A 23805-nucleotide genomic window follows, 5' to 3' on the forward strand; every position below is an offset into this window, starting at 1 on the left:
AAGATCAGTAAAGTAAAAGAAACAAAGTAATGTTTGAGATTAACTATGAATCCACTTTTACGGTAGCCAAACGTTCCGTCATATTATTAGTGACGCATATAAGATTACGTCAAAGAAAAAGAAACAAAGTAATGTTATGTTTGAGATTAACTATGAATCTATTTTTACGGTAGCCAAATATCCAGTCATATTATTAGTGACGAATATAAGATCTTGTCAAAGTAAAAGAAACAAAATAATGTTTGAGATTAACTATGAATCCACTTTTACGGTAGCCAAATGTCCCGTCATATTATTAGTGACGCATATAAGATCATGTCAAAGTAAAAGAAACAAAGTAATGTTTGAGATAACTATATATAAACCTCTTTACGGTAACCAAGAGTCTCGTCACATTAATAATAATAGTTAATGAATGTATAGCCATATAGATGATTGGTGACCGGTAATGAATAAAAAAAATAAACCTATATTTAATATATCTATAAATAATACATATTATTTGCGAAATCGTTCATATAATATTATACTATGATATAATATTATTAAAATAGGTAATTAATTTATTATTACGATATAAGTCACCCTGACTAACAAAAGATTTTTTAAAATACACAATTGAATGGCGGGAGTAACTGTAACTTTTAAAGTGTAGTTCAATGCCTTGTTAATCAATTAGTAACGTTCATCAATAAATTAATCAAATTCCTACTGTCCCGAAGAATTGCTACTGGGATAAAATTAAATTAAACCAACGCAACTGGTGCTCACACTAAACACTTTTTTTCCATTAAAAATCATTATAGGTAGGCAAGGCAGTTTTGCCGACCAAAGTATTCTTCAAAATATATGAAACTAGAGGTCCTGTGTCCGCTTCGCTGGTCAACACAATTTAACAACATAAAAGTCAATGTTGCAAAATTTTTCAAATATATGGAAGTATAGAAAGATGGTGATTTAACACTTTTCCAGTTTGACTTTTCCACTTGCGCAGCACAATCCAGCCGTTTCTCTTTTAAACTTTAACGCACTGCAATATCGGTATATAGTCGCCATTGGTCCAATATCTAAATTTTCATTATCACTGTAGTTCGCAGTGGGGTCATATTGGAATGCCAAGCGATTGAATGATGCCAATGATCTCCATGTGCTCATTTGTCTTTCTTCGCTTAAGTTTTGTGAATATACTGGCTGCTGGCTTGGATGTCTGCGGCCAATGTTTGCACGTCGTCCTCTAAGCATTTTGGACTATGGACAGAGTGGTGAATTTATCCTCAAATGCACGATCCACATAATTTTCACAGTTCAACTTAAATTGAATAAAAATTCTTTTTTTTCACAATTTCACAGTGAACTCAAAAATTGAGTTAAAATGCTATGGGAGCGTGTTTGTCAGTGTGATGAGGTAGCAACTCACTTTATATGCGACAATATTGTAATTTTCTTACGGATCCCTAATTTTTTTCAAAATAAATTATAGCCTATTTAACTCCACGATAATATAGCTTTCTATCGGCGAAAGAATTTTTTAAATCGGACCAGTAGTTCCGGAGCCTATTCCTTGCAAACAAACAAACAAACAAACAAACAAACAAACAAACAAACAAACAAACAAACAAATTTTACCTCTTTATAATATTAGTATAGATTATGATATCCGATATATATATATATATATGATATCAATAATATAAATAAATTTACCATATACATATGAAAATCAGTATGAATTTCAATTATATGAAGAAATATATATCATATGTATATAAAAAAGTATGAAATATACCTATAAACCTACCTATAAGTGGTTGCCGACCCAAGTATTGTTCAAAACATATGATATGCATATGATTTTGTCAATAATATTAATAAATTAACCATATACATATGAAAATCAGCATAAATATCAATTATATTAAGAAATATATCATATGTATATAAAAAAGTATGAAATATACCTATAAACTCTTAAGTAAATTGAGAGAAAGCCACAGTGTGGGCTCATCTAGTACTGAAAACACCCGATATCTAGATAGGGTGTTCAAAAACTATTATAGGTAGGCAGTGGTTGCCGACCCAAGTATTGTTCAAAACATATGATATGCATATGATTTTGTCAATAATATTAATAAATTAACCATATACATATGAAAATCAGCATAAATATCAATTATATTAAGAAATATATCATATGTATATAAAAAAGTATGAAATATACCTATAAACTATAAACTATAAAGACTTCGGCGCAGGCTCCAGGACGCCCGTCGACGGGGCGACGTCGAAAGGACTGAGCTGCTTGTGGTCGAACTGAGGATCGCCTCAGCCGGCTACAAAAAGCTTATTCTGAAGGCGAAGGAGGACAGCTGGAGAAACTTCGTGGGAGAGAACGCAGACGATCCATGGGGGCGCGTCTACAAGATTTGCCGCGGTCGTAACAAACGCTCGGAGATTGGGTGTCTTCGCGTAAACGGCGAGCTGGTCACCGATTGGGGTGACTGTGCGCGAGTGCTCCTTCGTAACTTTTTCCCAGTTGCGGAGTCAGATGCACCGATTGCCTACGCGGAGACAGTCCCACCGGCGCTCGATGAGTTCGAGGTTGATGCTTGTGTCGCCAGGTTGAAGAGCAGACGCTCGCCTGGCATGGACGGCATCAACGGCACGATCTGCAAGGTGGTCTGGCGCGCCATACCTCAATACCTCACGAGGCTATTTTCCCGGTGTATTCGGTCGGGGTACTTTCCCAGCGAGTGGAAGTGTCCACGCGTAGTGGCGCTACTCAAGGGACCCGACAAGGACAAGTGCGAGCCATCCTCGTACAGGGGAATCTGCCTGCTGCCCGTTTTTGGCAAGGTGCTTGAGGGAATCATGGTGAATCGCGTTAGAGAAGTTCTTCCGGAAGGCTGCAGATGGCAGTTTGGATTTCGCCGAGGACGATGTGTGGAGGGAGCTTGGAGACACGTAAAGAGCAGTATCGCCGCCAGCACGGCGCGATACGTGCTTGGACTTTTCGTGGACTTCAAAGGAGCTTTCGACAACGTCGAATGGTGCGCTGCACTGCGCCGATTGGCCGAGTTGGGATGCCGGGAAATGAGCTTGTGGCTAAGCTTATTCTCCGGCCGAAGAGCAGTGATCCGAAGCAGTGTTGGTACCGTGGACGTACCAGTCACTAGAGGTTGGCCGCAGGGGTCAATCAGTGGCCCATTTATTTGGGATCTACTGATGGATGTACTGCTACAGCGCCTTGAGCCGTACTGCGCACTCAGCGCGTACGCGGATGACCTGCTTCTTCTCATCGAGGGAAACTCCCGACTCGCGCTTGAAGAAAAAGGAGCGCAACTAATGTCCATTGTTGAAACGTGGGGAGCAGAAATTGGTGTAACCGTTTCCACCAGCAAGACGGTGGTTATGCTGCTGAAGGGCAACATGGCGCGCACGCCATTGGTAAGATTTGCGGGAGCAAGCTTACCATATGTCCGTAGCTGCCGGTATCTTGGCATCAAAGTCAGTGAGCGCATGAGCTTCATGGTGCACATCACCTCGCTCAGAATGCGGATCACGGGAGTTGTTGGAGCATTGGCGCGTGTGCTTCGAGCCGACTGGGGCCTCAGTCCTCGAGCCAAGCGGACCATATATGCCGGACTCTTAGCACCCTGTGTGCTCTTTGGTGCCTCGGTATGGTATGTCAGTACGACGAGGCAAATAGTGGCCAGGAGGCGACTTATTGCCTGCCAAAGGCTGATCCTACTTGGAAGCCTTCCGGTATGCCGAACAGTGTCTTCCCTGGCACTGCAGGTTCTTGCTGGAGCTCCCCCGCTTGACTTGGCTGCAATGAAAATTGCCGTTAAGTTCAAGCTGAAGCGTGGATACCCGTTGGAGGAATACGACTGGCTCTACGGCGAAGACCTTTCAGGTCTAAGCTGGAAGCAGAGAATGGAGCGGATTGACGAGTGTCTATTGCGTGATTGGCAGGACAGATGGGATGATGTGGACTCCCCAGGACGGGTGACCCACAACTTCATCCCAAATGTCGGCCTCGTCCATCGAAATCTCAATTTTGGGTTTTCGATGCGCATGGGATTCCTGCTTACAGGGCACAGGTCGTTGAACGCATTTCTGCATAGCAGAGCTCTCAGCGATACCGCCGCATGCTCATGTGGCGATCCTAGTGAGGATTGGGAGCACATTCTTTGTGCTTGCCCCCTTTATGCAGATTTGCGCGACCTCAATGGACTTGGTGTGCAGCGCGTTGGCGAAACCTGGACGTTTGGAAGGATTCTGGAGGACGAGGACAGGACTCGAAGGCTGAAGGAGTTTGCTGAGGAGGTTTTCACCAGGGAGAGGGAGGAACTCCTAGTTCCTTTTGTTTACGCCGTGTGGTGAGCGGAGAAGAATACTGCCACAGCCCACCATTGCTTGTCGTAGGAGGCGACTAATATGGCTTGGGCACTCTATCCGGGCTTGTCGGAGCCAAAAGGGAGGGTCCACCGAACCCTCCATTTCGGTACCACGGGTTGAGCAGTGCCTTCCAAGGCTGCTCATTGAGGTCGGCCCCCTTGTGGGAGTATCGTGGTGGCTGTGGTTGATACCTATATCGCGGGTAGAACTTTCAAGTTCGACGAAGAGTTGCGTATATACGACTCGGGTGCTGTGACCCTAAGATCAGAAGAGATTTTAGATAGATCTCGCTCCTCAGCAAGGAGCGACAAGCACACACTCGAATTGCTACCGGGATAGTTGCTACGTACATAGCTGTAGCTTCTATTTTGGGGCGTTGGTCTGGCGCTTAATCTAGACACATGCACTATATACATGGGTATATAAGAGTGTCGTGGCTGTACTCCCTTCAATGTGGAACACGCCACGTTAAATAAAACTCGGAGGGATCCGATCCACACCTGTCCCGAAGAATTGCTACTGGGATAAAATTAAATTAAACCAACGCAACTGGTGCTCACACTAAACACTTTTTTTCCATTAAAAATCATTATAGGTAGGCAAGGCAGTTTTGCCGACCAAAGTATTTTTCAAAATATATGAAGATATGATATCCGATATATATATATATGATATCAATAATATAAATAAATTTACCATATACATATGAAAATCAGTATGAATACCAATTATATGAAGAAATATATATCATATGTATATAAAAAAGTATGAAATATACCTATAAACCTACCTATAAGTGGTTGCCGACCCAAGTATTGTTCAAAACATATGATATGCATATGATTTTGTCAATAATATAAATAAATTTACCATATACATATGAAAATTAGCATAAATATAAATTATATGAAGAAGTAATTCATATGTATATAAAAAGTACTGAATTCAATATTCTCTTGAGTTATTATAGGAGAATAACTGTAGGGTGGGTGGCAAGCCTAATTGAAAATGCCCGATTTCAAGACATCGATTCCAAAAACTACTATAGGATGGTCAGTGGATGTCCATCTAGAATTGATATAATTCTATGTATATAATATGATTTAGTCAAAGTTGACAATATATTATAATATTATCCGTATAAATTTGTTTCTTTATTCTTTTTGAATACGAGACTTGGCTGAGCGGCGGACTAATATTATTAAAACTCAAGATAATAACGTTGAAACGTGCGCCAAGGTTATATATGTATATATATAATAACAATTGGTTTCCAATTATTATCGTTAATTTTTTGTGGCAGGCTAATATAATGTATATTAAATTAGTACCTGCCTTAAAATCGGACGCACTATATCGTTTGCCGGTTATAGTGAGTTCAAATAAAATAATAATATTTTTTAATAATATTATTATTAAATAAATACTTATTTTTCATATGCGCTTGGTTTTATATTATATATCATTCGAGAGTTATATGGAAAAATGTTAAATTTTAAATTTAACATCAAAATACAAATGATTTAATTCAATATTTATATTTATTAAACAAAAATTGCAAATGTGTGGATACATAAATATTTATGTATGTTGAAATAAAATGATATTTTAGTATAAGATATTGTACATATAATAAAATTATAGTAGTAAATATATATTAAATAAAAATTATGTTATAAAATTATACATACATACGTATATTTATATATATATATATATATATATATAAGTGTGTAATGAATAATTTTTATAACATCTAAAACTTGTTATATTAGTGGCGAAACAAGTATAAAACAAAACATAAAAGAAGGATTACGAATGCTATACAAGTTTTGGCCGTAATCAAATTCAAAAAATAGAATATTAAAATAATAGATCTATAATATTTATATTGCATTATTTCTATTCGAAAATATGAATGAAATATGTAAAGAAAAACATTATTCTGGTTGATCCTGCCAGTAGTTATATGCTTGTCTCAAAGATTAAGCCATGCATGTCTAAGTACACACGAATTAAAAGTGAAACCGCAAAAGGCTCATTATATCAGTTATGGTTCCTTAGATCGTTAACAGTTACTTGGATAACTGTGGTAATTCTAGAGCTAATACATGCAATTAAAACATGAACCTTTATGGGACATGTGCTTTTATTAGGCTAAAACCAAGCGATCGCAAGATCGTTATATTGGTTGAACTCTAGATAACATGCAGATCGTATGGTCATGTACCGACGACAGATCTTTCAAACTTTTGATGGTAGTATCTAGGACTACCATGGTTGCAACGGGTAACGGGGAATCAGGGTTCGATTCCGGATGGAGTTCTTATATGTGATTAAGTACTTGTATTTTTTCATATGTTCCTCCTATTTAAAAACCTGCATTAGTGCTCTTAAACGAGTGTTATTGTGGGCCGGTACAATTACTTTGAACAAATTAGAGTGCTTAAAGCAGGCTTCAAATGCCTGAATATTCTGTGCATGGGATAATGAAATAAGACCTCTGTTCTGCTTTCATTGGTTTTCAGATCAAGAGGTATTGATTAATAGAAGCAGTTTGGGGGCATTAGTATTACGACGCGAGAGGTGAAATTCTTGGACCGTCGTAAGACTAACTTAAGCGAAAGCATTTGCCAAAGATGTTTTCATTAATCAAGAACGAAAGTTAGAGGTTCGAAGGCGATCAGATACCGCCCTAGTTCTAACCATAAACGATCCCAGCTAGCAATTGGGTGTAGCTACTTTTCTGGCTCTCTCAGTCGCTTCCCGGGAAACCAAAGCTTTTGGGCTCCGGGGGAAGTATGGTTGCAAAGCTGAAACTTAAAGGAATTGACGGAAGGGCACCACCAGGAGTGGAGCCTGCGGCTTAATTTGACTCAACACGGGAAAACTTACCAGGTCCGAACATAAGTGTGTAAGACAGATTGATAGCTCTTTCTCGAATCTATGGGTGGTGGTGCATGGCCGTTCTTAGTTCGTGGAGTGATTTGTCTGGTTAATTCCGATAACGAACGAGACTCAAATATATTAAATAGATATCTTCAGGATTATGGTGTTGAAGCTTATATAGCCTTCATTCATGGTGGGCAGTAAAATGTTTATTGTGTTTGAATGTGTTTATGTAAGTGGAGCCGTACCTGTTGGTTTGTCCCATTTTAAGGACACTAGCTTCTTAAATGGACAAATTGCGTCTGCAATAATGAGATTGAGCAATAACAGATCTGTGATGCCCTTAGATGTCCTGGGCTGCACGCGCGCTACAATGAAAGTATCAACGTGTATTTCCTAGACCGATAGGTCCGGGTAAACCGCTGAACCACTTTCATGCTTGGGATTGTGAACTGAAACTGTTCACATGAACTTGGAATTCCCAGTAAGTGTGAGTCATTAACTCGCATTGATTACGTCCCTGCCCTTTGTACACACCGCCCGTCGCTACTACCGATTGAATTATTTAGTGAGGTCTCCGGACGTGATCACTGTGACGCCTTGCATGTTACGGTTGTTTCGCAAAAGTTGACCGAACTTGATTATTTAGAGGAAGTAAAAGTCGTAACAAGGTTTCCGTAGGTGAACCTGCGGAAGGATCATTATTGTATATAATATCTTTACCGTAAACAACAATAACTTGTTTTAATTATAAAATATCTTTTTATAATATAACAAGATAAAATTGCCAAACAATTATATATTTATAAAAAAAAGAAGTTCAATGAAAATTTGGATTAAATTTTTTATAAATAAAATCAAGCAAACAAGATTAATAATCAAGCAAATTAATTGTATTATAATATATTCACAAATTTATGTTTATATATTATAATATGAAACTTGCGTGTATATGGACCATAATATACACGCGTTGCGAATATGTATTGTTCATCATAGTTATGGGCATACATTGGCTAATGCAACAACCTAAAATGTTAAATGTTGTACCTGGTTTACTTCAGGTTAATGTTTTATATAAAAACGCAATATTATATCAGATTAAATTATATGAAATTGTAAATTATCCAAGTAATAAATGATATAATATTGTTTATATAAAACTAAGACATTTCGCAGCATTTCGTTTTAGGTATAAAAAAAGATTTATTGAAGGAATTGATATATGCCAGTAAAATGGTGTATTTTTAATTTCTTTCAATAAATTCATATTTGACAAATTGAAATAATAAATATAAAAACTCTAAGCGGTGGATCACTCGGCTCATGGGTCGATGAAGAAAGCAGCAAACTGTGCGTCATCGTGTGAACTGCAGGACACATGAACATCGACATTTTGAACGCATATCGCAGTCCATGCTGTTATGGTACTTTAATTAATTTTTTAGTGCTGCTTGGACTACATATGGTTGAGGGTTGTAAGACTATGCTAACTAAGTTGTTTAGAAATTTGGTAATCAAATTTCTAAGCATATGGTATATTATTGGATAAAAATATTAATTAAATATAATTATTATTTTTATTCATAATATTAAAATATCTATGGAAAACATTATCTCACATTATAAATAATTTGATTGTGAAAAACGAAGAAAAATATTTTCATTTTCAATCATATAATACTGAGGAATGTCTAGCATAAAAAATGTTTGAAATATTTTTCATCTAGAATTGTCTCTTATTAATGATTTAGTAAAATTGAAATCTTTTGTAAATGTTATTGTTCTTCGTTAAATTCGTTTAAAACTCATAACTAAATTAACTAATTAATGAAAAAAATTTTCATACAAATTCATTAAATGTTTCTCCATTATATAAATGTAAAGGATATGTTGAAAAAAAAAATGTTATATACAAAAAAATGTTATATACAACCTCAACTCATATGGGACTACCCCCTGAATTTAAGCATATTAATTAGGGGAGGAAAAGAAACTAACTAGGATTTTCTTAGTAGCGGCGAGCGAAAAGAAATCAGTTCAGCACTAAGTCACTTTGTCTATATGGCAAATGTGAGATGCAGTGTATGGAGCGTCAATATTCTAGTATGAGAAATTAACGATTTAAGTCCTTCTTAAATGAGGCCATTTACCCATAGAGGGTGCCAGGCCCGTATAACGTTAATGATTACTAGATGATGTTTCCAAAGAGTCGTGTTGCTTGATAGTGCAGCACTAAGTGGGTGGTAAACTCCATCTAAAACTAAATATAACCATGAGACCGATAGTAAACAAGTACCGTGAGGGAAAGTTGAAAAGAACTCTGAATAGAGAGTTAAATAGTACGTGAAACTGCTTAGAGGTTAAGCCCGATGAACCTGAATATCCATTATGGAAAATTCATCATTAAAATTGTAATATTGAAACAAAATTATGATAATAGTGTGCATTTTTTCCATATAAGGACATTGTAATCTATTAGCATACAAAATTTATCATAAAATATGGCTTATAGTTTATTTAAATTAAAATGCTTGCTGTTGTAGTGGGGCGGACTTCCTTCTGGACAAGAATTAAGCACTCGAAACGGAATTTGGCTTGCGTCGCGAAAGAATACGAAACACGGTGGTTTAACTTGTAAATATGCACTTTATTGGCGTAGGTTAGTTTGTACACTGATTGGATGTAACTCCAGGAGAGGGCGGCAGAGCGGTGTGGAGACATTTAGCAGACCAAGAGAGCGAGATGAGAGATCATCTGGAGAGAACTGCTCTCTGGTCTGTTAATTGTTACACTGCCATAAAGAAGTGTCCCGTCTTGGCGTGGACACTTGCGTTTTAACACAAAATAAATGTCATTAATTTGATAAAGTGCTGATAGATTTATATGATTACAGTGCGTTAATTTTTCGGAATTATATAATGGCATAATTATCAATGATTTTTGTGTTTATTATATGCACTTGTATGATTAACAATGCGAAAGATTCAGGATACCTTCGGGACCCGTCTTGAAACACGGACCAAGGAGTCTAACATATGTGCAAGTTATTGGGATATAAACCTAATAGCGTAATTAACTTGACTAATAATGGGATTAGTTTTTTAACTATTTATAGTTAATTAACACAATCCCGGGGCGTTCTATATAGTTATGTATAATGATATTTATATTATTTATGCCTCTAACTGGAACGTAGCTTGAGCATATATGCTGTGACCCGAAAGATGGTGAACTATACTTGATCAGGTTGAAGTCAGGGGAAACCCTGATGGAAGACGAAACAGTTCTGACGTGCAAATCGATTGTCAGAATTGAGTATAGGGGCGAAAGACCAATCGAACCATCTAGTAGCTGGTTCCTTCCGAAGTTTCCCTCAGGATAGCTGGTGCATTTTAATAATCTTATCTGTTAGAGCGAATGATTAGAGGCCTTAGGGTCGAAACGATCTTAACCTATTCTCAAACTTTAAATGGGTAAGAACCTTAACTTTCTTGATATGAAGTTTAAGGTTATGATATAATGTGCCCAGTGGGCCACTTTTGGTAAGCAGAACTGGCGCTGTGGGATGAACCAAACGTAATGTTACGGTGCCCAAATTAACAACTCATGCAGATACCATGAAAGGCGTTGGTTGCTTAAAACAGCAGGACGGTGATCATGGAAGTCGAAATCCGCTAAGGAGTGTGTAACAACTCACCTGCTTAAGCAACTAGCCCTTAAAATGGATGGCGCTTAAGTTGTATACCTATACATTACCGCTAAAGTAGATGATTTATATTACTTGTAATATAAATTTTGAAACTTTAGTGAGTAGGAAGGTACAATGGTATGCGTAGAAGTGTTTGGCGTAAGCCTGCATGGAGCTGCCATTGGTACAGATCTTGGTGGTAGTAGCAAATAATCGAATGAGACCTTGGAGGACTGAAGTGGAGAAGGGTTTCGTGTGAACAGTGGTTGATCACGAGTTAGTCGGTCCTAAGTTCAAGGCGAAAGCCGAAAATTTTCAAGTAAAAACTAATGACTAAATAAATATATATACAAGCCAAAAATAATATACTTGAATAATTTTGAACGAAAGGGAATACGGTTCCAATTCCGTAACCTGTTGAGTATCCGTTTGTTATTAAATATGGGCCTCGTGCTCATCCTGACAACAGGAACGACCATAAAGAAGCCGTCGAGAGATATCGGAAGAGTTTTCTTTTCTGTTTTATAGCCGTACTACCATGGAAGTCTTTCGCAGAGAGATATGGTAGATGGGCTAGAAGAGCATGACATATACTGTTGTGTCGATATTTTCTCCTCGGACCTTGAAAATTTATGGTGGGGACACGCAAACTTCTCAACAGGCCGTACCAATATCCGCAGCTGGTCTCCAAGGTGAAGAGTCTCTAGTCGATAGAATAATGTAGGTAAGGGAAGTCGGCAAATTAGATCCGTAACTTCGGGATAAGGATTGGCTCTGAAGATTGAGATAGTCGGGCTTGATTGGGAAACAATAACATGGTTTATGTGCTCGTTCTGGGTAAATAGAGTGTCTATCATTTATGGTGGTTACTTGTTCCCCGGATAGTTTAGTTACGTAGCCAATTGTGGAACTTTCTTGCTAAAATTTTTAAGAATACTAATTGGCTCAAACCGATTAGTTCTTATTAATTATAACGATTATCAATTAACAATCAATTCAGAACTGGCACGGACTTGGGGAATCCGACTGTCTAATTAAAACAAAGCATTGTGATGGCCCTAGCGGGTGTTGACACAATGTGATTTCTGCCCAGTGCTCTGAATGTCAAAGTGAAGAAATTCAAGTAAGCGCGGGTCAACGGCGGGAGTAAAAAAAAAAAATAGCCAAATGCCTCGTCATCTAATTAGTGACGCGCATGAATGGATTAACGACGGACGTGTTTTTCGACGCTCTCCAGTAATACGCGAATAACTTTTGACTCAGTGCGAATCAATTGCTAATTTTTAGCTTAAAATTCGCGGATTAACCAAGCGATCACAATCGTGTAGTTTTCCGGTCGGAAAAGTGCGGTTTTCCACGCGAAAACACGGTTTGCAAGTTTGTAAACAACAGCACGTGCTGGTAGTTTTCCGCTGCAGCTTTGTGTGTGTGGGTGAGTAAAGCTCAGCTTTAAGCTCCCCCTACTTTTAAAAGCGGCCGCAAGATGGCGCCACCACTCCCTATGGAGAAAGGTAGGCTCTCCGAGAGCGAGCTTTCGGAGAGTAGTCGGGCCAGTAGTGCCGCGAGTACGACGAGGCGTCGCGGAAAGAGATGCAAGGCGACGACGAGCGCGGTGCCGAGGTCGACGCAGGCAAAGCTGTTGGCGCTTGACGTCAACGAGCGTCTGCCGGCGCCGGTAGGTGTGCTTGAGGAGAATCCCTTCTCCTCCCTGGAGGAGGCGTTGGCCTCAGCCTCTCCCGCTGCCGCTGGCGTCGCTGCCGCTGGCGCCCCTGCTGCTGCTCCCGCTGCTGCCCCCCACTGCTGCCCCCGCTGCTGCCCTCGCTGCTGCCAGGAATGCTGGTGGAGCCGCAGCTGCCCCCCTGTCCCCGTCTCCCCTCCCGTCGTCGCGTCCGTCTCTGATACGGTGGCCAGGCTGGCCAAGATCAAGGATGAGTTCCTGGACGAAGTTGTTGCGTCGAATCTGTCGACCAAGCAGGCCTGCGCCATGATGCGGTGCCTGAATAGGTATGAGGGCCTGGTGATTGCGCTATCGGCGCGGAATGCAGCCTTGGAGGCTCTCCGCGACCAGTAGCGAATGCCGCCGCCGCCGCCCCCGAAGTCCGTCAAGGCGCAGGCTGTGGTCCCCATGCCACCTGCTGGGTATGCAGCCGCATATCCCAGCCTGCCAGCGCCTCTAGCTGCTCCGGTGCCTGCCCCGCGAAAGCCACGCGAGACGTGGTCCGCCGTTGTGGTGAGCAAGGACCCGTCAGTGAGCGGAAAGGAGGTTGCCGAAAAGGTGCGCAAGGAGATCGCCCCCTTCGCTTGGCGTCCGCCTGCATGAGGTGAGAGGGCTTGCGCGTGGTGGTGCCATCATACGCACCCCCCTCATCAGGCGAAATTCGCAAGGTTGTCGCAAACAAGAAGTTTGCAGAAGTTGGCCTGGAGATCAAGCAGAGCCCTGCGCAGCGACCCAAGGTGGTCGTGAGCAACGTGGACACTGCGACGAAGCCAGCTGACTTCATGAAGGACCTCTACAGGAACAACTTCGCGGAAGTAATGGATGTGGCCTCCTTTGAAAAGGCGGTACACCTCGAGAAGCCATGGTCCGCGGCTGACGGCGCCACAGTCAATGTGACGCTCGACGTCAACGCCGTGGCCCTTGAGGTGCTGGAGGCTGGTTTGCATACAACTGCCGAGCCTTGGTGCGCACGTACGCCTGCCACAGGTGCGTCGGATTCGACCACAAGGTCGCCCAGTGCCGGTACAAGGAGAACGTGTGCCGCCAGTGCGGACAGAACGGCCACAGTGCGCGGAGTTGCACGAACCCGGTGGACTGCCGGAACTGCCGCTTCAAGGGGGTATGCCTCGGGACACAATATGTTGTCCCCAAGCTGCCCAGTGTATGCGGCTGTGCTGGCGAGGGTGAATGCTAGACACTAATGTTTAGCATCATCCAGGCAAACTGTGGCCGAGGCCGAGCTGCGACGGTCGAGCTCGGAGTCCGATTGAGGGAATCAGGATTTCTGTTCGCACTTTTGCAGGAGCCATATCCAGACGTCGGGAGGATGGATGTGCTGCCTGAAGGAATGAGGATCGTCGCCGATCGGCGAGGGAAGGCAGCCATCCTAGTGGACCACCAGGATGTCATCTGTATGCCAGTGGAGCCCTTCACCACCGACCACGGCTTATGCGTGAGCGTTAAAGGGAGTTTTGGCTCAATCTTCCTTTGCTCCGTATATTGCCAATTCGACGCCGACCTAGACCCGTATCTCAGATACATGGATGCGGTCCTGCTGCAGGCCAGCAGAACGCCGTGCATCATGGGACTTGATGCGAATGCAGTATCCCCCATGTGGTTTAGCAAACTCTCTCGGCAGACCGAGGGGCAAGCTAACCGCACCTGGGGTGAACTGCTGTCTGAGTGGATGCTGGAGAAAGGAGTCGTCGCTCTTAACCAGTACAGTGAGGTGTTCACGTTCGATAGCGGCAGAGCCCGCAGTGATATCGACGTGACGATCGCCAACGAAGCAGCATCTATCTGGGCCACATATGAGTGGAGAGTGGGCGAGTGGGAGTTAAGTGATCACAACAGGATTACTGTTGTTGCCACACCAACTACCACGCGCCCAGTTGAGAGCATAGCTCCTGTGCCGTCCTGGAACTTCTCCACTGCTCGCTGGCGATTGTTCGAAGAGGAGTTGGTGAGCCGGGCAGCCGGACTTTCAGAAGACTTCTCTGAATCGCCGTTGGACCAGCAAGTTTCTGCCCTGCGGCAAGTGGTGCACGAGGCGTGCGACCTTGCGCTGGGTAGGAAGACGCCGAGATCGCCTAGGAGGAGAGCACGTTGGTGGACCGCCGACCTCAGCTCTGCGCGCCGCGAAGTCAGAAGACTTCGGCGCAGGCTCCAGGACGCCCGCCGACGGGGCGACGTCGAATGGACTGAGCTGCTTGTGGTCGAACTGAGGATCGCCTCAGCCGGCTACAAAAGCTCATTCTGAAGGCGAAGGAGGACAGCTGGAGAAACTTCGTGGGAGAGAACGCAGACGATCCATGGGGGCGCGTCTACAAGATTTGCCGCGGTCGTAACAAACGCTCGGAGATTGGGTGTCTTCGCGTAAACGGCGAGCTGGTCACCGATTGGGGTGACTGTGCGCGAGTGCTCCTCCGTAACTTTTTCCCAGTTGCGGAGTCCGATGCACCGATTGCCTATGCGGAGACAGTCCCACCGGCGCTCGATGAATTCGAGGTTGATGCTTGTGTCGCCAGGTTGAAGAGCAGACGCTCGCCTGGCATGGACGGCATCAACGGCACGATCTGCAAGGTGGTCTGGCGCGCCATACCTCAATACCTCACGAGGCTATTTTCCCGGTGTATTCGGTCGGGGTACTTTCCCAGCGAGTGGAAGTGTCCACGCGTAGTGGCGCTACTCAAGGGACCCGACAAGGACAAGTGCGAGCCATCCTCGTACAGGGGAATCTGCCTGCTGCCCGTTTTTGGCAAGGTGCTTGAGGGAATCATGGTGAATCGCGTTAGAGAAGTTCTTCCGGAAGGCTGCAGATGGCAGTTTGGATTTCGCCGAGGACGATGTGTGGAGGGAGCTTGGAGACACGTAAAGAGCAGTATCGCCGCCAGCACGGCGCGATACGTGCTTGGACTTTTCGTGGACTTCAAAGGAGCTTTCGACAACGTCGAATGGTGCGCTGCACTGCGCCGATTGGCCGAGTTGGGATGCCGGGAAATGAGCTTGTGGCTAAGCTTATTCTCCGGCCGAAGAGCAGTGATCCGAAGCAGTGTTGGTACCGTGGACGTACCAGTCACTAGAGGTTGGCCGCAGGGGTCAATCAGTGGCCCATTTATTTGGGATCTACTGATGGATGTACTGCTACAGCGCCTTGAGCCGTACTGCGCACTCAGCGCGTACGCGGATGACCTGCTTCTTCTCATCGAGGGAACCTCCCGACTCGCGCTTGAAGAAAAAGGAGCGCAACTAATGTCCATTGTTGAAACGTGGGGAGCAGAAATTGGTGTAACCGTTTCCACCAGCAAGACGGTGGTTATGCTGCTGAAGGGCAACATGGCGCGCACGCCATTGGTAAGATTTGCGGGAGCAAGCTTACCATATGTCCGTAGCTGCCGGTATCTTGGCATCAAAGTCAGTGAGCGCATGAGCTTCATGGTGCACATCACCTCGCTCAGAATGCGGATCACGGGAGTTGTTGGAGCATTGGCGCGTGTGCTTCGAGCCGACTGGGGCCTCAGTCCTCGAGCCAAGCGGACCATATATGCCGGACTCTTAGCACCCTGTGTGCTCTTTGGTGCCTCGGTATGGTATGTCAGTACGACGAGGCAAATAGTGGCCAGGAGGCGACTTATTGCCTGCCAAAGGCTGATCCTACTTGGAAGCCTTCCGGTATGCCGAACAGTGTCTTCCTGGCACTGCAGGTTCTTGCTGGAGCTCCCCCGCTTGACTTGGCTGCAATGAAAATTGCCGTTAAGTTCAAGCTGAAGCGTGGATACCCGTTGGAGGAATACGAATGGCTCTACGGCGAAGACCTTTCAGGTCTAAGCTGGAAGCAGAGAATGGAGCGGATTGACGAGTGTCTATTGCGTGATTGGCAGGACAGATGGGATGATGTGGACTCCCCAGGACGGGTGACCCACAACTTCATCCCAAATGTCGGCCTCGTCCATCGAAATCTCAATTTTGGGTTTTCGATGCGCATGGGATTCCTGCTTACAGGGCACGGGTCGTTGAACGCATTTCTGCATAGCAGAGCTCTCAGCGATACCGCCGCATGCTCATGTGGCGATCCTAGTGAGGATTGGGAGCACATCCTTTGTGCTTGCCCCCTTTATGCAGATTTGCGCGACCTCAATGGACTTGGTGTGCAGCGCGTTGGCGAAACCTGGACGTTTGGAAGGATTCTGGAGGACGAGGACAGGACTCGAAGGCTGAAGGAGTTTGCTGAGGAGGTTTTCACCAGGAGAGGGAGGAACTCCTAGTTCCTTTTGTTTACGCCGTGTGGTGAGCGGAGAAGAATACTGCCACAGCCCACCATTGCTTGTCGTAGGAGGCGACTAATATGGCGTGGGCACTCTATCCGGGCTTGTCGGAGCCAAAAGGGAGGGTCCACCGAACCCTCCATTTCGGTACCACGGGTTGAGCAGTGCCTTCCAAGGCTGCTCATTGAGGTCGGCCCCCTTGTGGGAGTATCGTGGTGGCTGTGGTTGATACCTATATCGCGGGTAGAACTTTCAAGTTCGACGAAGAGTTGCGTATATACGACTCGGGTGCTGTGACCCTAAGATCAGAAGAGATTTTAGATAGATCTCGCTCCTCAGCAAGGAGCGACAAGCACACACTCGAATTGCTACCGGGATAGTTGCTACGTACATAGCTGTAGCTTCTATTTTGGGGCGTTGGTCTGGCGCTTAATCTAGACACATGCACTATATACATGGGTATATAAGAGTGTCGTGGCTGTACTCCCTTCAATGTGGAACACGCCACGTTAAATAAAACTCGGAGGGATCCGATCCACACCTGTCCCGAAGAATTGCTACTGGGATAAAATTAAATTAAACCAACGCAACTGGTGCTCACACTAAACACTTTTTTTCCATTAAAAATCATTATAGGTAGGCAAGGCAGTTTTGCCGACCAAAGTATTTTTCAAAATATATGAAGATATGATATCCGATATATATATATATGATATCAATAATATAAATAAATTTACCATATACATATGAAAATCAGTATGAATACCAATTATATGAAGAAATATATATCATATGTATATAAAAAAGTATGAAATATACCTATAAACCTACCTATAAGTGGTTGCCGACCCAAGTATTGTTCAAAACATATGATATGCATATGATTTTGTCAATAATATAAATAAATTTACCATATACATATGAAAATTAGCATAAATATAAATTATATGAAGAAGTAATTCATATGTATATAAAAAGTACTGAATTCAATATTCTCTTGAGTTATTATAGGAGAATAACTGTAGGGTGGGTGGCAAGCCCAATTGAAAATGCCCGATTTCAAGACATCGATTCCAAAAACTACTATAGGATGGTCAGTGGATGTCCATCTAGAATTGATATAATTCTATGTATATAATATGATTTAGTCAAAGTTGACAATATATTATAATATTATCCGTATAAATTTGTTTATTTATTCTTTTTGAATACGAGACTTGGCTGAGCGGACTAATATTATTCAAACTCAAGATAATATCGTTGAAACGTGCGCCAAGGTTATATATGTATATATATAATAACAATTGGTTTCCAATTATTATCGTTAATTTTTGTGGCAGGCTAATATAATGTATATTAAATTAGTACCTGCCTTAAAATCGGACGCACTATATCGTTTGCCGGTATAGTGAGTTCAAATAAAATAATAATATTTTTTAATAATATTATTATTAAATAAATACTTATTTGTCATATGCGCTCGGTTTTATATTATATATCATTCGAGAGTTATATGGAAAAATGTTAAATTTTAAATTTAACATCAAAATACAAATGATTTAATTCAATATTTATATTGATTAAACAAAAATTGCAAATGTGTGGATACATAAATAATTATGTATGTTGAAATAAAATGATATTTTAGAATAAAATATTGTACATATACTAAAATTATAGTAGTAAATATATATTAAATAAAAAATATGTTATAAAATTATACATACATACGTATATTTATATATATGATGTAATGAATAATTCTTATAACATCTAAAAGTTGTTATATTAGTGGCGAAACAAGTATAAAACAAAACATAAAAGAAGGATTACGAATGCTATACAAGTTTTGGCCATAATCAAATTCAAAAAATAGAATATTAAAATAATAGATCTATAATATTTATATTGCATTATTTCTATTCGAAAATATGAATGAAATATGTAAAGAAAACCATTACTCTGGTTGATCCTGCCAGTAGTTATATACATATAGTACACACGAATTAAAAGTGAAACCGCAAAAGGCTCATTATATCAGTTATGGTTCCTTAGATCGTTAACAGTTACTTGGATAACTGTGGTAATTCTAGACTAATACATGCAATTAAAACATGAACCTTTATGGGACATGTGCTTTTATTAGGCTAAAACCAAGCGATCGCAAGATCGTTATATTGGTTGAACTCTAGATAATATGCAGTTCGTATGGTCATGTACCGACGACAGATCTTTCAAATGTCTGCCCTATCAACTTTTGATGGTAGTATCTAGGACTACCATGGTTGCAACGGGTAACGGGGAATCAGGGTTCGATTCCGGAGAGGGAGCCTCAGAAACGGCTACCACATCTAAGGAAGGCAGCAGGCGCGTAAATTACCCACTCCCAGCTCGGGGATACAGGACAATACAGGACTCATATCCGAGGCCCTGTAATTGGAATGAGTACACTTTAAATCCTTTAACAAGGACCAATTGGAGGGCAAGTCTGGTGCCAGCAGCCGCGGTAATTCCAGCTCCAATAATAATAATAATAAATGGCTTTAACAACCCTAACGGGTCACAGCCTGATGCATTAGTTCCCTCCACGCGTCCCTGTCCTGGGCGCGTCTACGCCAGTTGGCAATACCAAGTGATGCAATGGGTTGAATCACTTGGTCCTGCCATCGAATCCTTGGTCTTCCCCTCCTACGTTGTCCGCTTACCACCGCTTCAAACACCTTCCGAGCTGGAGCTACCTCTTCCATGCGTACCACATGACCTAGCCAACGGAGTCGCTGGATGTTCATCCTGCTGACTACATCAATGTCATCGTACAGCTCATACAACTCGTGGTTCCATCTGATACGATAGGTATCGCCAACGCAAACAGGACCGAAGATTTTTCGAAGAATTTTTCGCTCAAATACTTCAAGAGCTGCTGCATCTGGTTGTGTTACTGTCCAGGCTTCTGCCCCATATAGAAGCACTGGAAGGATGAGCGTCTTGTAAAGTGTTATTTTCGTTTGTCGAGAGAGAGCTCTGCTTCTGATTTGCCTACCGAGCCCAAAGTAGCACCTATTGGCAAGTGTTATTCTTCTCTTAATCTCCAGGCTGACATTATTGTTTCCAGTCACAGCAGTACCAAGGTATATAAATTCCTTGACGGACTCAAAGCTATAGCTCGCTGCAGTGAGCTGAGAATCGAGACGCCGCGATTCTCTACTAGAACACACCATAAACTTTGTTTTCTCCATATTTACTGCTAAACCTACTTTAGCCGATTCTTTTCGATTGCTCCGAAAGCTGCGGTAACATCACGCTTTGTGCGACCAATGATGTCTATATCATCAGCGTATGCAAGCAGTTGGACACACCTGTTCGTCAGTATTGTGCCCGTCCGATGCACACCAGCCTTTCTTATAATACTCTCCATCAAGAGATTAAAGAGCATACATGAGAGCGAATCCCCTTGTCTGAGACCTAGCTTAGTATTGAAGGTTTCGGACTGGTCGTGTCCTACCTTGACAGAGCTGTTGGTGTTGCTCAATGTCATTCTGCAAAGTCGCGTCAACTTTGCAGGAATACCAAGCTCAGACATGGCGGCATATAGGAGATCGCGTCGCGGGCTATCGAATGCGGCTTTGTAGTCGACAAAAAGATGATAAGTGTCGATTTGGTTCTCGTGCGACTTCTCCAGGATTTGTCGCAGTGTAAAAATCTGGTCCATGGTGGATTTACCAGGTCGGAAACCGCACTGATAAGGTCCAATCAGTGCCTCAGCATGTGGTTTCAGTTTTTCACACAATACGCTCGTGAGGACCTTGTATGCGACGGGTAGAAGGCTAATGCCACGGTAATTGGTGCGCTGTGTGGCATCACCCTTCTTCAGGATGGGACAGATCAGACTGAGGTTCCAATCATTGGGCATATTTTCCATGAGCCATATCCTGCAAATGAGTTGGTGCATGCACCCTACCAACACATCGCCACCTGCCTTGAACAATTCAGCTGATAGGCCATCAGCGCCAGGAGCTTTATTGTTCTTTAACCGCTGTATGGCGGCTGCGACTTCAATATGACTCGGGGCCGGTATATCGGTGTCATCATCGATCGGGGTTAGTGAATCACTGTCTCCGAGGCTTGGAGCATCGCCAGCCAATAGTGTGGAGAAGTGATCCCTCCATAACTTCAGTACAATGTCCTTGTCAGCGACCAGGTTTCCGTCATCATCTCTACACGCAAACCCACCGGTCTTAAAACCTTGGGTCAGACGCTTGACCATCTGGTAAAAATTGCGCGCATCATTCCTGTCTCTACTACACTCTATACTCTGTCATTCACGCCTTTCGAGTTCCCGTTTCTTGCGTCTGAAAAGGCGTTTTTCTTCTCTTCTCCTTATCCTGTAGGCATCCACCAGGGCACGGGTGGCTCCAGCTTGCAGCGTTCTTTGGTATGCAGCGTCTTTTGCAGCTGTAGCTTCACGGCATTCCTGGTCGTACCATGGGTTCCTTACGGGAGGGCCCTGGAAACCAAGCACTTCATCCGCGGAGGCTTGCAGGGAGTGAGATATGTGCGCCCACATATCACTAATGCTTTCAGGCATTGGAGAAGGCTGGCTCAGTAAGCCAGCGAGTCGAGTGGAGAACGCATCCTTCGTCTGTTGTGAGTGCAGTTTTTCGAAGTCCGGCTTTCTTGACAAACCTCGGCGTACAATCTTCGACACACATAGCCGTGTGCGAACCTTGGCTGCAACGAGCCAGTGGTCAGAGTCTATATTGGGACCCCGAAAAGACCGTACGTCAAGTATGCTAGATGCATGCCGTGCATCAATCAAAACATGATCGATCTGATTACAAGTCAGTCGATCGGGCGAAATCCAGGATGCTTTATGAATGTCTAGATGACGAAAACCAGTGCTCCGTACCACCATATTGTGCGATGCGGCAAAGCCAATTAGTCTGAGTCCATTGCTCGAGGTAGTCTCATGCAGGCTAAATTGCCCGACAGTTGCTCCAAAGACACTTTCTCGCCCAATCTTGGCATTAAAGTCTCCAAGGAGGATTTTAATGTCATGAGATGGACAGCGGCCGTAAGATCGGTCGAGCTCCGCATAAAAAGCATCCTTAGTCGCATCGTCTTTTTCTTCAGTTGGGGCGTGCACGCATATCAGGCTGATGTTAAAGAATTTGGCAGATATTCGGATGATTGCGATTTTCTCATTTATTGGCAAAAAATGAGAGACACGATGCCGTAATTTGGCACCTACCACAAAACCACAACCAAACTCATGCCTTTCTGTATGGCAGCTGTAGTATATGTCGCAGTTCTTCTTCTTGATGCATCCCTGTCCTTTCCATCGCATTTCCTGGATTGCAGTAATGTCAGCTTTACATTCGTTGAGGGTATCCGCTAGTTGTTGAGCAGCTCCGGGCCTGTACAATGTTCGTACATTCCAGGTGCATACTCTCAAATCATAGTCCTTTTTACGTTTGCTATTGTCGTCAACATTGGTTAGATTCCTTTCCGAGGCTCCTCTTGCATCTTTCATTGAAGATTAAGTTTTCCATGGGTGGATTTCAAGTCCTACGCCATAACCTAGTTTAAGTATTAGGAACCCGCCGCGCGCTTTAGTTTGCTACTAAACGGATGTTTAGTGACAATCCAGAGGGAACCACGAGGAGGTAGTGCGTCGACTTGAGGAGAAAAGGAACGAGGATCATGCTGGCACCCACCAAGTTGAATGCAATTAGACACTTTACCTTGTTTATTCTCCCCCATTCCCTTACATATAAATATATATCTAATTAGTAAGACTTCATGAAATGACTTAATACTTGCTATTGAGATGATGATGATGATGACGGTTTCGATCTTGAACAAAACAGAAAAATTGTATGATTTTTTTTTTTTAAATATACTTAATGTATGTACTACTTAAAAAATTTTATAAGAAGTCATAATTTGTAAAGCGTCATGTTCATCAATTAATTTTTGTTGAATGTACTTGGCATGTTGTTGTTGTTCTTCTTCTTCATATTTCTCATAGTCTACTAGATCATTTCCATTATTATACGTTTCAAATTTATTAAAGATAAAATTTAAATTTTTAATATGTTCCAATCGTGTTTGAATATTTAAAAGTTTTTCCTTGTCCTCAGGCGTTATAATGTTCAAATACTCTCGTTTGAAATCTATAATTTTTTTTAAAATGGCCATATTTTCGTGTTGAACTTTTGTTTTGTTTTTTTTTTTTTTTTTTTTTTTTTGACTATTTCTTCTTATTTTATTCTATTGGATATCCATGTGTAAGACTTGCACATAATCATTGATGTTGTATGTTCCAATGTTTGGTTCTGACTGACTTCTGACAACTGGCTGTACTCCATTATCTGACTAATTTTCATCATCATTAAAATTTCGTTCATATAGAAAACCTTTTTCCCGGAGTTGATTATTTTTTGGGATATCGCAGTAAATTCTTAATATTTTGTTCATAAAATCACTGTAATATCGACAATTAATATCTATCATTCCTCTCAAATATCTTATTTTAAAGTGTCTTGAATATACGATCGGTGACTCAATCACTCCGCCAATATTTTTCTCCATCCTTATTAGATGACGGCGAAAATTTTCCACCGCGTCAGAGACTGAGGGGAACGATTCTGGCATTGCTTAACAACTAGTTTTACAGAATTATTCCTGTGGGATACTTATACTGGTGCGTATGTATGTATGTATGTATGTATGAAAAAAAAGGTAAAAACAAAATAGGTATACATTGTATTCGACTTGTATTTACCCTGCAGTTCTGGCTGTCACCCGGTGTCTTTTGGCATACAAGCAATCAATGTGTAGGAAAG

The 23805-nt window shown here is 42.3% G+C and overlaps 2 pseudogenes; both read left to right on the top strand.

The window, feature by feature from the left end:
* Positions 1–8586: 8586 nt before the first annotated feature.
* Positions 8587–8766, top strand: LOC122320639 (annotated as a pseudogene).
* Positions 8767–9219: 453 nt separating this feature from the next.
* Positions 9220–12242, top strand: LOC122320638 (annotated as a pseudogene).
* Positions 12243–23805: the final 11563 nt, after the last annotated feature.

This window comes from Drosophila ficusphila, unplaced genomic scaffold, assembly GCF_018152265.1.
Source record: "Drosophila ficusphila isolate 14025-0441.05 unplaced genomic scaffold, ASM1815226v1 contig_668, whole genome shotgun sequence".
Classification (NCBI taxonomy): domain Eukaryota; kingdom Metazoa; phylum Arthropoda; class Insecta; order Diptera; family Drosophilidae; genus Drosophila; species Drosophila ficusphila.